The sequence below is a fragment of the Gopherus flavomarginatus genome, chromosome 2 (genome assembly GCF_025201925.1).
Source record: "Gopherus flavomarginatus isolate rGopFla2 chromosome 2, rGopFla2.mat.asm, whole genome shotgun sequence".
Classification (NCBI taxonomy): domain Eukaryota; kingdom Metazoa; phylum Chordata; order Testudines; family Testudinidae; genus Gopherus; species Gopherus flavomarginatus.
The window spans coordinates 295,844,179-295,859,696 of NC_066618.1; the positions used below are offsets into that span (position 1 = coordinate 295,844,179).

Genomic DNA, 15,518 nt, shown 5'->3' on the forward strand with positions numbered 1-15,518 from the left:
TTCTCTGTATTAGATGATACAACACAGGGTCAATTGCTTAAAAGAATATTGAATAAACGGCCTTATTTAAAAAGAATACAAATTAAAGCACTCCAGCACTATATTTATGCAAATACCAAAGAAAAGAAACCATATAACTTACTATTTGATCTCTTTGTCCTTACACTTAGAAACAGAAGATTAGAAAGTAGAACTACTTCTCCAAAGCTCAGAGAAAGCAGGCAGCCAGAAAAACAAAGATTCAGACACACAATTCCCTCCACCCAAAGTTGAAAAAATCCGGTTTCCTGATTGGTCCTCTGGTCAGGTGCTTCAGGTTGAAAGAGACATTAACCCTTAGCTATCTGTTTATGACACAAGTGTAGTTAAACGTATGCAACTTCTGTATGTAAACAAACCCTGAGTCTGAATTCTAAAGTATCAGAACTCCAGAACAGGACTTATATGTACGTTTTCCCTAACTTAATGTTCGAGGGTTGCCTAACGGATTTTTAAGATCTTTGCAGTAGGGGCCATGCCTCTTGCCATATACAGGCCTAATTAGTGTGGGGAATGAGTGTAAAACAAATGAAAATATTACACAATAAAGAGCCACCAAAACACTTTACAGCTAATTAATTTGCACTTTTATTGAGAATTTATAAGATAGTATGACAAAAATACCCACATAAGCCGTCATAAGCATTTGCTCAACAAGCACTAAAACAAAGGACATTTCATATCAACATATTTTTTTAAGACTATACAACTCTGCAATGCAAACAAATGTTGCATTTTAGGGCACATCTACACTTAAATCACTGCACTGGTGCCACTCTAGCACTTTAATGAAGATGCTCTAAGCCAGCAGGAGAGAGCTCTCCCATCGGCTTAGTAAATCCACCTCCCCGAGAAGCAGCAGCCATGTTGGCAGGAGAAACTCTCCCCTCCACACAGCACTGTCTACACAAGGTTAGGTCGATATAACTACTTTGCTCAGGGATGAAGTGCTGGAACCGGGGGAATGTTTCCATTATATACAAGGCAATGGCTATCAGCGCCACCCACTACAAAAATTGTTCCAGCACCCCTGCTCAGGGGTGGGGATCTGTCACACTCCTGAGTGATGTAGTTTATACTGATATATGTCTGTAGTGTAGACCAGACCTTAGGGCTGGTCTTCACTATGGGGAGATCGACGCTGCTGCAATTGATCCAGGGGGGTCAATTTAGCGGGTCTAGTGAAACCTGCTAAATCAACGGCAGAGCCCTCTCTGGTTGACCCCAGTACTCCAGCTCTCTGAGAAGAATACGGTAAGTCGATCAGAGAGCATCTCCCATCGACGCAGCACAGTGAAGATACTACGGTATCTATGTCGACTCCAGCTATGTTATTCCGTAGCTGGAGTAGCATAACTTATGTTGACTTACCCCGGTAGTGAAGACAAGCCCTTAGTTTGATATCCCGTCCAAGAGGAAGTTGGAATAAACACTGCAGTTTTATTTTGCACCCATCCCTCCCAGACTTAACCATACAATTCATTTTCTAGTTGCATTGGAGCTGTCATATTGGATCAGAGTAGTGATCATTACTAATATCCTATCTCTGACCATTGCCAGTTCTAGATGCTTCCAGTGGAAGGTGCAAGAATCCCTGGAGGAACAAGTTATGGAGTAACCTGTGCATAGGATGTCATAAACAGATAGTTAAGGGTTAACGTCTCTTTTACCTGTAATAGGGTTAACAAACAGGGAACCAAACACCCTGACAGGGGACCAATCAGGAGACGGAGACAAGATACTTTCAAATCTCGGTGGAGGGAAGCCTTTGTTGTGTTTTTGGGTTTGGCTTTGTTCTCTCTGGGTCCTGGAAGGGACTAGATGTGCAACCAGGTTTCTTGCCAATCTCCCTGCTACAGTCTCTTATATATTCAGAATAGTGAGTATTATTATAGAACAGGCAGTTATAGTCTTTTTAATTGGTTTTCTTATTGCAAATGTGTATCTGGCTGGTAGAGTTCTAATGTATATTTGGCTGAAAGTATTTTAATTGTATTGTGCTGGAGGAGGCTTTTTTCTCCAGTTTCTATAAGCTGACAGACCCTGTAACTTTATTACATCTAAATTGCAGAGATAACTTTTACCCTTTTTCTTTCCTTTTATTAAAAGTTTTGTTTTTAAGACCTGTCTGATTTTTCCCCCTTGTTGAGGCTCAAGGGAATTGAGTCTGTACTTAACAGGGAAGGGGAAGGGAGGGGAGAAGGGTGGAATCCTTTTGTTTTAGATTCACGGAGCGTGAATCTGTCTATCTCTCCAGGAGACCTAATTTCTCTGTGTTGTGATTCAAGGAGTTTGAATCACAGTGATCTTCCAGGGTAACCCAGGGAGGGGAAGGCTGGGAAAGGCAACGGTGAGGAAAGGAGTTTACCTTCCTTGTGTTAAGATCCAGGGGTTCTGGGTCTTGGGGGTCCCCAGGGAAGGTTTTGGGGGGACCAGAGTGTATCAGGCACTGGAATTCCTGAATGGTGGCAACTTATCAGATCTAAGCAGGCAATTAAGCTTAGAGGAATTCATGCTGGTACCCCAACTTTTGGGACTCTAAGGTTCAGGTTGGGGAAAGATACTATGACACCTGTGTATAGGAAAAGTTTCTTCCTAACCCCCATCATTTTATGCTCATGCCCTGAAGCATGAAAGTTTATCTCCTTCCCAGCAATCTTTTGATTAAATAGCACAGCAAGTGAGCAGTCAACACTAATAGCTACTGAGGATAAGCCCCACCATAACCAAAGTACAGTGGATTTTAAAATGTGCTCCTTTATCAATTCAGACCTCAAGCCTGCAAAACAAAGTTACAAATATGTGTAAATAAACACTCCAACTTTCTCAGCCTGTCTTTGATTTTGCAATTTTATTGCCAATAAAATATTTGTTACGAGCTGGCGGGCTGGAAATCAGAGTGAATTTACACAGGATGACTTTTTTTTTAAAAATCAGCTCTTTCTCTTTAACTGAACACTCCCATAAATATAGGCGATCTAGACCCAGCAGCATCCTGCCAGATCACAAGAACCAGAGGATGAAATTTACCCAGTTAGTTTTACTATAAAAGAAATGGACAAGAGAAATGCAAACAAGGGACACCCACTCTCCCACTCTGCAAGAAGTACAAGTAAATCAGATGTACTGGTATTTAATTCTTTATACTTTTATAATCTTAGGTATTATTAGCAATACAGGTAAAGGAAACTGTTAAGTGCGGTTCTTATATTGATCTCCTTAGAAGAAGTAGAATGCCAGTTAAAAATGCAAAGCAATGTTTTTAAAATGCCAAAATAACTGATCATTTGGTGGAAACAGCTGTTTGTTCGTTAGAGCTATTGTGTTGAGTGTCTTATTATATAATGATTAGGGGATAAAACGTGGGGAAGCAATGTGGCCTAATGGACAGAGCACCAGATTGGGATTCAGGACACCTGCAACTCCCAGCTCTGCCACTGACCTAACCCAAGTCACTTCATTGCCCTGTGCCTCAATTTCCCCATGTGTAAAATAGGGATAATGATATTGACATCCTTTGCAATACTCTGAGATCTAAGAGCTGGCTATCATCATCAAGTAGCCACTGCAAGATCGTCAATTTCTAATCTTCAAATCCATCCCAGCAACCACTGAATATTCTGCTTGCCAATGTCAAGATAAATAGCTAACCATTTTAAACATTTATCTTCTATTTTCGTATATTAAAAATAAAACATCCAACAAGAGAAAACAGGTAGCATAACATGCTAAGTTCCCTGTAAGCTGTGTGGCCGCGTGGCCTCGCAGGCAGGAAGAGGCACCCTTCCCCCGGCCCAGCCCAACCCCGCCAGAAGTGCCGTGGCCATGGAGAGGAGCGCCTCCCCCGGCCCAGCCCAGTCCAGCCCCACCACAGCTGCCGGGGAGAGGAGCCCCTCCCCCGGCACAGCCTAGCCCAGCCCCGCTGGAACTGCCACGGCAAGTGGAAAGGACCAGGGGGAGTCCTCGCTCCCCACTGCAGCCCCAGGGCAGCCTGCATCCCAAACCCTTCTTCCCTAGCCCCATCTCAGCCCCACCCCAGAGCCCTCACCCCTAGCTGGAGACCTCACTCCCCGAACCTCAAAACCCCTGCCACAGCCCTGAGCCTCCGCCCGCACCTCAAACCCATCTTCCACGGCCCCACCCTAGAGCTGCACCCCAATCCTCTGCCCCCAGCCTTGAGCCCCCTCCTTCTCCCCAAACCTCTCATCCTCGGCCCCACCCCAGAGCCCTCACTCCCTGCACCCAACCCTGTAGCCCAGCCCTGAGCCCCCTCCCGCACCTCAATCCCCTCATCCCCAGCCAGAGTCCTCCCTCCCTGCACCCCAACCCTCTGCCCTAGCCCTGAGCGTCCTTCCATACTCCGAACCCCTCGACCACACCCCTATCACACATACACATACACAAGGCCTTAAGTATAGTTTAGACACAAATATTAAGGCTTCAGCTCTGGAAAGCAGTTAAGAGCATGCTAAACTTTAAGCATGTGCTTGAATCACAAGCAGGGGCGGCTCTAGACATTTCGCCGCCTCAAGCATGGCGGCATGCCGCGTGGGGGCGTTCTGCTGGTCGCTGGTCCCGCGGCTCTGGTGGACCTCCGCAGGCGTGTCTGCGGAGGGTATGCTGGTCCCGCGGCTCCGGTGGACCTCCCGCAGGCGTGCCTGCGGAGGGTATGCTGGTCCCGTGGCTTCGGTGGACCTCCCGCAGGCATGCCGGCAGAGGGTCCGCTGGTCTCGCAGCTCCACCGAAGCTGTGGGACCAGCGGACCCTCCGCAGGCATGCTGCTGAAGGCAACCTGCCTGCCGCCCTCCCGGCGACCGGCAGAGCATCCCCCGCAGCATGCCGCCCCAAGCATGCGCTTGGCGTGCTGGGGCCTGGAGCCGCCCCGATCACAAGTTGAAAGGGACAATCCACACATAATTAAAGTTCCCAGAGCCTATGTAGGCTCCAGGAGTCATCTAGGTCTGCAACTGTGAATCCCAATGCAGGATTAGGAACTTTACAAGCAAAACTTACCCCGATGCATAATGGCTGCACAATATGCTTCTTACTAACGAAAACCCCAATCCTAAATAAACTAGAGGCAGATAGTCTCCTGTGCCTGCGTGGAGCCCTTGGTGATCAGATGTCCCGATTTTATAGGGACAGTCCAGATTTTGGGGGCTTTTTCTTCTATAGGCACCTATTACCCCCCCACCCCATCCTGATGTTTCTACACTTGCTATCTGGTCATCCTGTGGAGCCCCCACTTTTATCAGCAGGTCTCTGCACTGCCACAGGCACCACTCCATGCTGAACTCATTGTAAAATCAGAGCTTCAGGCAAATTAAAGTTCTAAATTAAGAGATATACGACTTAAGGGGGTGCCAAGGACCTCATGTGGACACACTGCACTGAGGTGAATTTCACTCAAAAGAAGAAGAAATGTTTTATCATTTTTTTAAATCAGTTAAAAGTTTGTAGATTTACATATCTGGCAATCCCCTATACATGAGAAACCAAGTGACAGTGATTCAGCTAGGTTCACTCCCCAAGCTAAGTGAAGCACAGAAAGTCAGAGAGCAGAAAAGATTAATTAAAAAAAAAAGATGTTTATAGTTCTTTCTATTTTAATCTATTCAATAGCTTCATCAATGATTTAGAAAATGGCAGAGAGGTACACTTAAAGTTTGCAGACGATACCAAGCTGGGAGGGGTTGCAAGTGCTTTGGAGGATAGGATTAAAATTCAAAACGATCTGGACAAACTGGAGAAATAGTTTGAAGGATGAAATTCAATAAGGACAAATGCAAAGTACTCCTCTTAGGAAGAAATAATCAGTTCCACACATATAAAATGGGCAATTACTGCCTAGGAAGGAGTACTGCAGAAAGGGATCTGGGGGTAAGAGCAGATCACAAGCTAAATACGAGTCAACAGTATCACAACGTTGCAAAAAAAGCAAACATCATTCTGGGATGTATTAGCAGGAGTATTGTACGCAAGACACAAAAAGTAATTCTTCCGCTCTTCTCCGCGCTGATTAGGCCTCAACTGGAGTGTTGTGTCCAGCTCTAGGTGCCACATTTCAGGAAAGATGTGGACAAATTGGAGAAAGTCCAGAGAAGAGCTACAAAATTGATTAAAGGTCTAGAAAACATGACCTATGAGGGAAGACTGAAAAAAAAATTTGAGGGTTTCTTTAGTCTGGAAAAGAGAAGATTGGGGGGAGCAGGGACACATGACAGTTTTCAAGTACATAAAAGGTTGTTACAAGGAGGAGGGAGAAAAATTGTTCTTCTAACCTCTGAGGATCGGACAAAAAGCAACGGGCTTAAATTGCTGCAAGGGCGATTTAGGTTGGACATCAGGAAAAACTTCATAACTGTCAGGATGGTTAAGCACTGGAATAAATTACCTAGGGAGGTTGTGGAATCTCCATCATTGGAGATTTTTAAGAGCAGGTTTGATAAACACCTGTCAGGGATGGTCTAGATAATACTTAGTCCTGCCATGAATGCAGGAGACTGGATTAGATGACCTCTCAAGGTCCCTTCCAGTCCTACAATTCTGTGTTTTTATGACAGAGGCAGGGAATCCAAAATACTATTTTTATCTTGAGAGCACTCTTTTAACATTTGCAAAAGAGTCAACAATTCAAAATACCATGTTATTTTAACTACCTATTTTAAATAACAGGGAAAGCGGTGGCTATGATCATTTAAAGCCTAACTTTTCTTTATACGAATAGGTTAATCCATCAAAAAAAAAGAGAGAGACCAAAAAACCCCTCCCCTCTGTTTTTCTTAAAACTTGTTTATGTAATTGTTAAACTGGTTAAGGGGTTAATTATTTAAGGTAAAACGTCCCTATATACTGTATGCATATGTATGTGTGCATATGTGTCATGTAACTTACGTAAGCTTTAAGTAAAAGTTAAAAAAAGTAAAGTTGGTAAGTAATAACTCAAATTAATTAAGTAGTTAATAATAAAAAGAATAAATAAATGCTACAAAACTGTCTAAGCACAGCTGTATGTACAAGTCCAACTTTCACCTAAGCAGAGTGTTAAAATACCTAAAAACTAAATTAAATAATAATGTAAAAATGGTTAATTAAAAGGTATTAAAAAAAAAAAACCTTTACCAAAAGGTACTAAAAAATTTGTTCCCCTCAAGGGTCACAAAAACCTTGTATCCATGCCTTTTTCCCATATTATGTATTTTACCAAGCCAACAGTTTCTGGGCCTTAACTTGTAATGTCAAAAAAATCCTCAGCAACAAAATCATTAAGGCTTTTCTAGCAGCCGCTAGAAAGGAAAAGTGCTTTTGTATTGTGCTAAAAAAAAAAAAAAGTAAGCAGAGCAAACTGCTTCTAACTCAAGTTTAGTTAATTAATAACTAAATAACAAATAATTAAAATTAAAAACCCCTAAACATTTAAACGTATATAAAAAGTCTTCCACCAACAGTGCTAGAGGCGAAAAAAAGTAAGCCAAATACTTTCCTCTTAAAAAATACGCAATTAAATGTTGTAAAAAAAATACTTTTAAATAAAAAAAGGTTAGGTCCAGTATGTCTAATGTGCATGTACAAGGTAAAAAAAAAACCTTTACTACTCCTAACCTGTAAGTGGTAAAAGCAAGCAAGGTAATGACTTTAATACAAGTTCAAGCATCTACATACCTTCTTAATCTAACTAGTCAGTTGTGTCTCATTCCATAAATAAGTATCAGGTTAGTTGCAACTCTAAACTTACCCTATTAAAAAAAAAAAAAAAAAAAGCCGGCAACATATAATCTTTCTGCTTTATGCAGAAATCATTACTTTAAAAAAAAAGTGTTAAAGCTTCCTCAACATGTAGCAAACTTTGCTACCCGCAAAATACATTGTGTTTATCATTATAGGTCCTAATTCATCAATGTAAAATTAATCTAATCACAATTGTGCCCTCATATTTCCTAAAAAATATTAGCACCTGCTTTAACTCTTTTTTTCCACCCATTTCTGTTTTAATCTAGAATGTAAAGATTCAAAAAAGGCAGGTTTCTAACTTAATAATCACCTTAACAAAGCAAAAAAGTAATGGTCTCAAGTTGCAGTGAAAAAGATTAGGTTAAATATTAAAAAAAAACTTTTTCACTAAAAGAGCAGTGAAGCATTAAAATGGGTTACCTAAAAAGGTGGTAAAATTTCCTTCCTTAAGGGTTTCTAAGGTCAGGCTTAACAAAGCCCTGGCTAAAATAATTTAGTTAATTATTAGTAATATATTTTTTCTTTGTGGTACCACACTATTTTAACAGGAAAATTAAAATCTAACCACCATGGTGTCTTTCCTTCTTTGACACCTGGGGTGATTCAATCCTTGCAAAAATCAGTGAAAAATATAGGTATGTTTGTCTCGATAAACAATTTATGTAAAACTAACTCACATATATTTATTATTAGCTTTAATTTAAAATTTGTCAGGCAACCTGGCCAGTTGTTTGGCAAAAACCCAAATTACAATTCAAACGTTCCTTAAGCAAACCATCTTCCTATTAGTGTAACATTAATAGTTATATTATAGCTGTAGTGCTTTATAATGTCATATATTTTGCTTGGTTCTCATAATATAACTAACGTAACCTGGTATTAAACCATCAGTTATTACCCCAACAAAGGGGGGGGAAGTATACAGCTAGTAAAAGTAATCTTGTTATTACTTAGCTATTTGTTATTTGTAAATTTGCCTCTGTAAAATATTTTGATTAAAAATAGTAAAAAAAATTAAAATTGCTAAATTAGTAAATGTAATAACATCAAATCTCACTATGCTGTACCAAAAAAAATGTCTTTACAGGTGCTCAGCAATAAAACAAAACCCTCAAGAAGAACCCAAATCCATCTTACAGCACTATGCTGACAGCATTGTTCCTCCTCTGCGAGAGTCTTAAGGTCCTAACAGTTTGTTCAAAAAGGCGAACTCACAAGCTCCAGTGTTTGTACCATGTAAAACAAACAAACAAACATTTGTTGTAAACCTCAAATAATAAACTCTTAATGCTAAAGTAAACACGGGCTAAAAAATATAAAAACACTCTTTGGTACATTGGTGCCTTCCTTAAAGCCATATAATTTCATCCCCAGTATGTCAAACTTAAAAAAAATTAATATAAAAACACTTTTGTTGCTCTGGTGTAAAAACATTCTTTGGTACATTGGTACCATAGTCAAAACTAACAGTATTAAGTTTATTGCCTAAAATAATATCATCAGTGTGTGTGTATATATATGTCTTAAAATATAATATGTATAAAAACTAAACATATGGTAAAGGAGTATACCAAGTAAAGGTGTAACCCTCAGCTAACACATGTAACCATGTCACCTGTAGTAACCTAAAAAAACCCATCCTCTCATCAATAACTTCAGGATAAAAGGTGGCTACATTTATATCAAAAATATCATAAAAACCATATGTCAAATATCAATTTATGCATACAGTACACATATATAGCATAATTATGGATTTTAAAAAGCCGTACATTTAATTTAAAATACATAGTTGCAATTTAGTAGTATTAAAGTTGGTTTAAAATACAAAACAAACAAAGTCACTTGGTCTAATCCTTATTAAAAAATGACACTGCTTTCTACAAAGGGCAGCTCAAATACAGGGTGTGTGACACTACACCCTAATTAAAACTCTTAGTTAACTAAAACGGCATTATGGAACCGCCTAACTGGGTCCAATCCAGATAAGAATGTATTTGGTCACTTGGCAGCTCGACGCAGCAGGTTGCCTCAAAAATAAGGTCTACTACTATCACAGCAATGTGCCTCCTCTGGTAGCATTCCTCCCAACGTCAAAAGTTTCACTAATGGCCTGGTGTTCTAACAAAAAAATCAGTACATCAAAGTAATGTTCAAGGCAAACACAGTGCGGTGTAGCCAAAAAAAGAAGGCAGTAACAAAATCCATCTTCGTCTTCACTATTGGTAACCTGCCTGGTTAACCAAGTATATAAAGGGTGACATTTATCGAAAGTGGCAAGTATGATAATAACCAAATATCAAATTATTTTTATGGTCAATTAAGTGTAAGGTCACATTAAACGTTGTGGGTATAAATGCCTGTGGGGTGTAACATCTTAACCAAGCAAATGGTGCTTCCATCAATCATCTTGTGTATAAAAGGCACAGGCTTTAAACATACAGTAAGGCCCTAAGTTAGGTGATAGGGTTCACTGGCAATTCACCCTATCAAGGGCGCTTGTAGACCAGTGGGCCAGCTTACGTGTATTATATTTATTGCTTTCTTATTTTGCTTTATTGTGTTTAGTAGTAATGGAAGGAACCTACAGGCTTTTATCCTGTAAAATCTGGCTTTAGTAAATAGTGCAAGGCCTAAGGCCTATAACCTTTGGTATAAATATACTTAAGTAACTCGTAATTTACAGGAAACTAAAAGCAGCATGCAAAAGGGGGAATTGTGTCCAAAATACTAACATTAGCCACTCACAAAACACAGCTAACCCCAGCACAAAACATAGCTAACACCAACATCCAAGAAGTTCCAAACAGGACCTCTAACTGCAAAGTCGGCATACCAGCAAATTAACGTGTATGCTAATAGGGTAACATCATACATATACTAATCTATACAAAACAAACACCTTAAGGGGAGGTAATACAAATGAGGACTTTTATTGTACACCTCTACCCCGATATAACGCTACCACACGAAATATTTCAGTGATGACTTCAGGGGGCATTTGCCTACATAGGGACTGCAATGCTGGATGCTAAAAAGATGCTAATACGGATCTATCATCCTCCATTCAGCCTCTGACTTTACAGCCCATAACCTGGGTTAAAGTTTTCACTAGTATTTATTAACCGGCTCTGTAACAGTGATACCGCCCACTGTTAAGAATGCTGATTTCAGAGCAGACACCCTCCTGTAAAATAGGGCCCCAATCCTGAAAGCTTTTCTGCATGGACACACCTTTACACTAACACACAGAATATCAGGGTTGGAAGAGACCTCAGGAGGTCATCTAGTCCAACCCGCTGCTCAAACCAGGACCAATCCCCAACTAAATCATCCCAGCCAGGGCTTTGTCAAGCTGGGCCTTAAAAACCTCTAAAGAAGGCGATTCCACCACCACCCTAGGCAACCCATTCCAGTGCTTCACCACCCTCCTAGTGAAAAAGTTTTTCCTAATATCCAACCTAAACCTCCCACACTGCAATTTGAGACCATTAATCATTGTTCTGTCATCTGGTACTACCGAGAATAGTCTGGATCCATCCTCTTTGGAACTCCCTTTCAGGTAGTTGAAAGCAGCTATCAAATCCCACCTCATTCTTCTCTTCTGCAGACTAAACAATCCCAGTTCCCTCAGCCTCTCCTCATAAGTCATGTGCTCCAGCCCTCTAATCATTTTTGTTGCCCACATAGCTTCACTTCAGTCAGTAGCACCTGCCTAAACACAGAGTCTGTCCAGGCAGAGTAGCTTGCAGACTAAGAGCTCAAGATTGTACATAATATTTACACAGCACCCAAAAATTTGCTACATACTTTGCAGAGCCAATAAAACATATGTCCTACAATCTCATTTCACACATGACGGAGTGAAGAGTGTAACATCAAGGGTTGCAGGGTTACAGCAGTGCTAAGATCACCTGGTTGCAGTTATGCTGGGCACAAGTCTCCTTGCTTCCATTAAAGCCACATTTTGGTTTTATTTACATTAACTCATTGCTTGTAGGTGGCGTGGAAGAACTGAGCTTTGGGGAGGGAATGATGAGAGACATTTATTGCTTGGTTAGCAGGCACAGGGAAGGCGTTCTGCACGTAGGTGTCACCACTGAAGAAGTGAGAACCAAGAGTGGGAGATGAAAACAAAGAGGACATCAAGGCTGGAGTCAGTGACTGAGCAGAGGAGAAATGCTACAAGATGAAAAGTCAGAGATGTAGGCTGGGGCTGAGTCATCACAAATCAACCCAATAAAAAGCTCAAGAGGTTTAATACGCTATTCAATACCTTACTGCCCTCATGACTAAGAAAAATACCAGCTTAATTAAAAGGGTCACTACCAGGGTAAATATATTTTTACAGGATGAGTCTTACCCTTGTCACCACTAGCTGAAATGGTGGGGGGAGAAGATATTTAAAATCTAGGCGGCTTTTCAACATTTTGTCTTGACCACACAAACATATCCATCCATACTTAACATTACACATGCAAGTAGTGACATATTCACAAACTTAAAGTTAAGCACGTGCAAATATTGGGCTGCAAACACTGTAGGAGACTATTTGAAATTCCAACAAGTGGTTTTCAGGTGATGTTCTTTTTCTTAATCGTGAAAATATTTTTATTGTTTTAGAAAATATTTTTGATATATTTCATAAACCAAGGCACAGGTTGGACCTATATTTCCTGACTGTGTCCCTTTAAATGTTTGATTCTGGTTGATATTTATACTATGACTCTAGTTTTATGTGCATTTAGACATTTCGAAATTTAAAAGATCACTCAAGGGCTGTGTAGAAAGTGATGCTTTCTAAATCTGAAAAAGTTGTAAGAAATTTTACTTGCTCTATTGGATTTTGATAGAAGTGTTTGCTAGTAACACCTTCCTAGAGGTGATAAATGCCATTTTAAAAACATGCCATGTAATACCACAGAGTAGTCACCAGGAAAACAATCACCCTATTATATCCATGAGTGACGTAAGTGAGCAAAACCTTTTATTTAACAATGGTCAGAACCGACTATCATCCAAAGTTTCTATATCAGAGAGAGGTTATGCATTATCCAAGTTTCACTGCATTAAAAAAGCCTTAGCTTCACAGTGACATTTCCAGCTAGAGGGGAAAATGTATTCATCTGCTTAGGTTGTACTGTGAAATGTTTCCCCCAAGACAGTTGAAAACCAAATCCTGTGGTTGCTATGCATGAAAGGCTCTGATATGGAATGACATAGGGGAAGGCGCGTTCAGGTAACTGCCACTGTGCAAGACATACATTCGCTGCAGACACACCCTAGAAGAAGTTCAGAGGAGAGCCCCGCTGTGACACCTGCAGACAGGTCTCTGGAGGAGCACTCCAAGAGGAGACAGGGGTAAAATTGACACCTATGCACCTCCCACTCCCTGGTGAGATGGGAGAGCTCAAACAGCTGGTATTCATCCACACACCCTCAGTTAAATGCCTCAGGAGGAGTCACATGAATGGGTCTGCAAAGGTCAGGCTGGTGAGCCAGCTCCCCTCTGCATGTCTCTTCCCCATCACTATAGGGGGACCAACAGGTGGAGATGAAGGGAAGCCACTGGATCCCAGACTCTCCTACTGGACAGATGCTCCAGAGGGAGCTCAGGTCCCTGACACATTCACCCTCCTTGTCTGCAGAAGGCTCCCTAGAGAGAGGCCAGGCTCAGGTACTGGAGAAATACAGATACCCTTAAAAGCGAAGAGTTCTGCTGCAAAGGGAGAGAATGACAATTCATGCCCCTGATCCATACACTCTCCTCCTCTTTGCATGGGCCCCCTCGGTCCTCCAACTACACACCCCTTCTCTCCGCGGGGGAACCCCCAGGATCCCGACCTACCTTCCCTTTCTCTCCGCGGGGGGATCCCGCAGGCCCTGACTCACCTCCCCCTTCTCTCCGCAGGAGCATCCTGCAGGCTCTGACCCACCTCCCTCTTCTCTCCGCGGGGGGAACCCCAGGATCCCAACCCACCTTCCCCTTCTCTCTGTGGGGGGGAACCCAAGATCCCAACCCACCTTCCCCTTCTCTCCGCGGGGGGATCCCACAGGCCCTAACCCACCTCCCCCTTCTCTCCACGGGGGGACCCCCAGGATCCCAACCCACCTTCCCCTTCTCTCCACGGGGGGATCCCGCAGGCCCTGTCCCACCTCCCCCTTCTCTCCATGGGGGGACCCCCAGGATCCTGACCCACCTCCCTCTTCTCTCCGCGGGGGGGAACCCAGGATCCCAACCCACCTTCCCCTTCTCTCCGCGGGGGGATCCCGCAGGCCCTGACTCACCTCCCTCTTCTCTCCGGGGGGGCATCCCGCAGGCCCTAACCCACCTCCCCCTTCTCTCCACAGGGGGACCCCCAGGATCCCGACCCACCTCCCCCTTCTCTCCGCGGGGGACCCCCAGGATCCCGACCCACCTCCCCCTTCTCTCCATGGGGGGACCCCGCAGGCCCCGACCCACCTCCCCCTTCTCTCCGCGGGGGGACCCCCAGGATCCCGACCCACCTCCCCCTTCTCTCTGCAGGGGGACCCCCAAGATCCTAACTCACCTCCCCCTTCTCTCCGCGGGGGGACCCCCAGGATCCCGACCCACCTTCCCCTTCTCTCTGCAGGGGGACCCCCAAGATCCTAACTCACCTTCCCCTTCTCTCCGCGGGAGGATCCCGCAGGTCCTGTCCCACCTCCCCCTTCTCTCCGCGGGGGATCCCCCACACACACTCTCCTCTCTCTGCAGGGCGGCCCCCACAGATCCCCCGCCGTCCGTCAGCAGGCGGGACCGCGCAGGCCCCGACCCACACAACCCCCCCCCCCCCCCGGCGCTCTCCGCGGGGCCCCGAGGCCGGGCGCCCCCCCGCCGCACGCAGCTCACCTGCAATTGTGCGGGCAGCGCCGGGGAAAACCCAAACATCACGTGACCGCGCGACCGCCCCGCCCAGCGGAGGCCGCCGCGGCAACTACAACTCCCAGCGAGCAGCGCGCCGGGTGGGAAGGGGCGGGGACTGCGGGAGCCCCGCCCCCTGCGCCATCCCGGGGTAATACCCAGCCCTGGCCCGGTGCTCCCTTCAGCCCCCACCTCACTTGAGTCCTGGCCCCCATCCTGGCTCTTCATACCCTGGCGCCGATCCTGGCTGCCTGCTCCCCCCTTCCCGGCCCCGATCCTGGTTCAGATCCTCCCCTCATTCCCATCCTGACTGCCCCGCCCCTCCCCTCCGCTCCCGGCCCCGATCCTGCCTGCCTGTCCCTCCCCTCCTGGCCTGGCCTGGCCCCAATCCTGGCTGCCTGCTCCTGGCCTGGCCCCGATCCTGGCTCTTCATACCCTGGCGCCGATCCTGGCTCCCTGCTCCTCCCCTCCCCTCCCCTCATTCCCATCCTGACTGCCCCGCCCCTCCCCTCCTGGCCCCAATCCTGCCTGCCTGTCCCTCCCCTGGCCTGGCCCCAATCCTGGCTGCCTGCTCCTGGCCTGGCCCCGATCCTGGTTCAGATTCTCCCCTCATTCCCATCCTGGCTTCCTGCCCCTCCCCTCCTGGCCCCTATCTTGGCTGCCTTGCCCCTCCCCTCAACCTTGGCCCTGGTCCCAGTCCCAATCCTAAGTCCTCATCCTCCCTGCACTTCCCATACTTGGGCCTAGTCCCGATCCTGCCCCCTTTGTCCCTGGGCCCTGGCTATCCCCTAGTCCCCTCTTGGGCCCTTTTCCCTAAGCCTAGGGCTCCAGTTACCCACTCACCAAACACACACCCATGTAATGC

At 44.5% G+C, this 15,518-nt stretch overlaps 1 protein-coding gene across 12 annotated transcripts in view; it reads right to left on the bottom strand.

The window, feature by feature from the left end:
* TSNARE1 (t-SNARE domain containing 1) overlaps positions 1 to 14,737 on the bottom strand; it is a 757,898-nt gene extending 743,161 nt beyond the window's left edge. For 7 of the 12 annotated variants that reach the window (XM_050940856.1, XM_050940858.1, XM_050940857.1 and 4 more), the window contains exon 1: positions 14,642 to 14,737. The gene's annotated coding sequence lies outside the window, so the exon portion shown is untranslated. Of the gene's footprint in view, positions 1 to 14,233; positions 14,278 to 14,321; positions 14,366 to 14,490; positions 14,561 to 14,641 lie in introns of those variants that run through there. The other 5 variants (XM_050940861.1, XM_050940846.1, XM_050940850.1 and 2 more) reach the window with 5 other exon arrangements.
* Between the last annotated feature and the right edge of the window lie 781 nt (positions 14,738 to 15,518).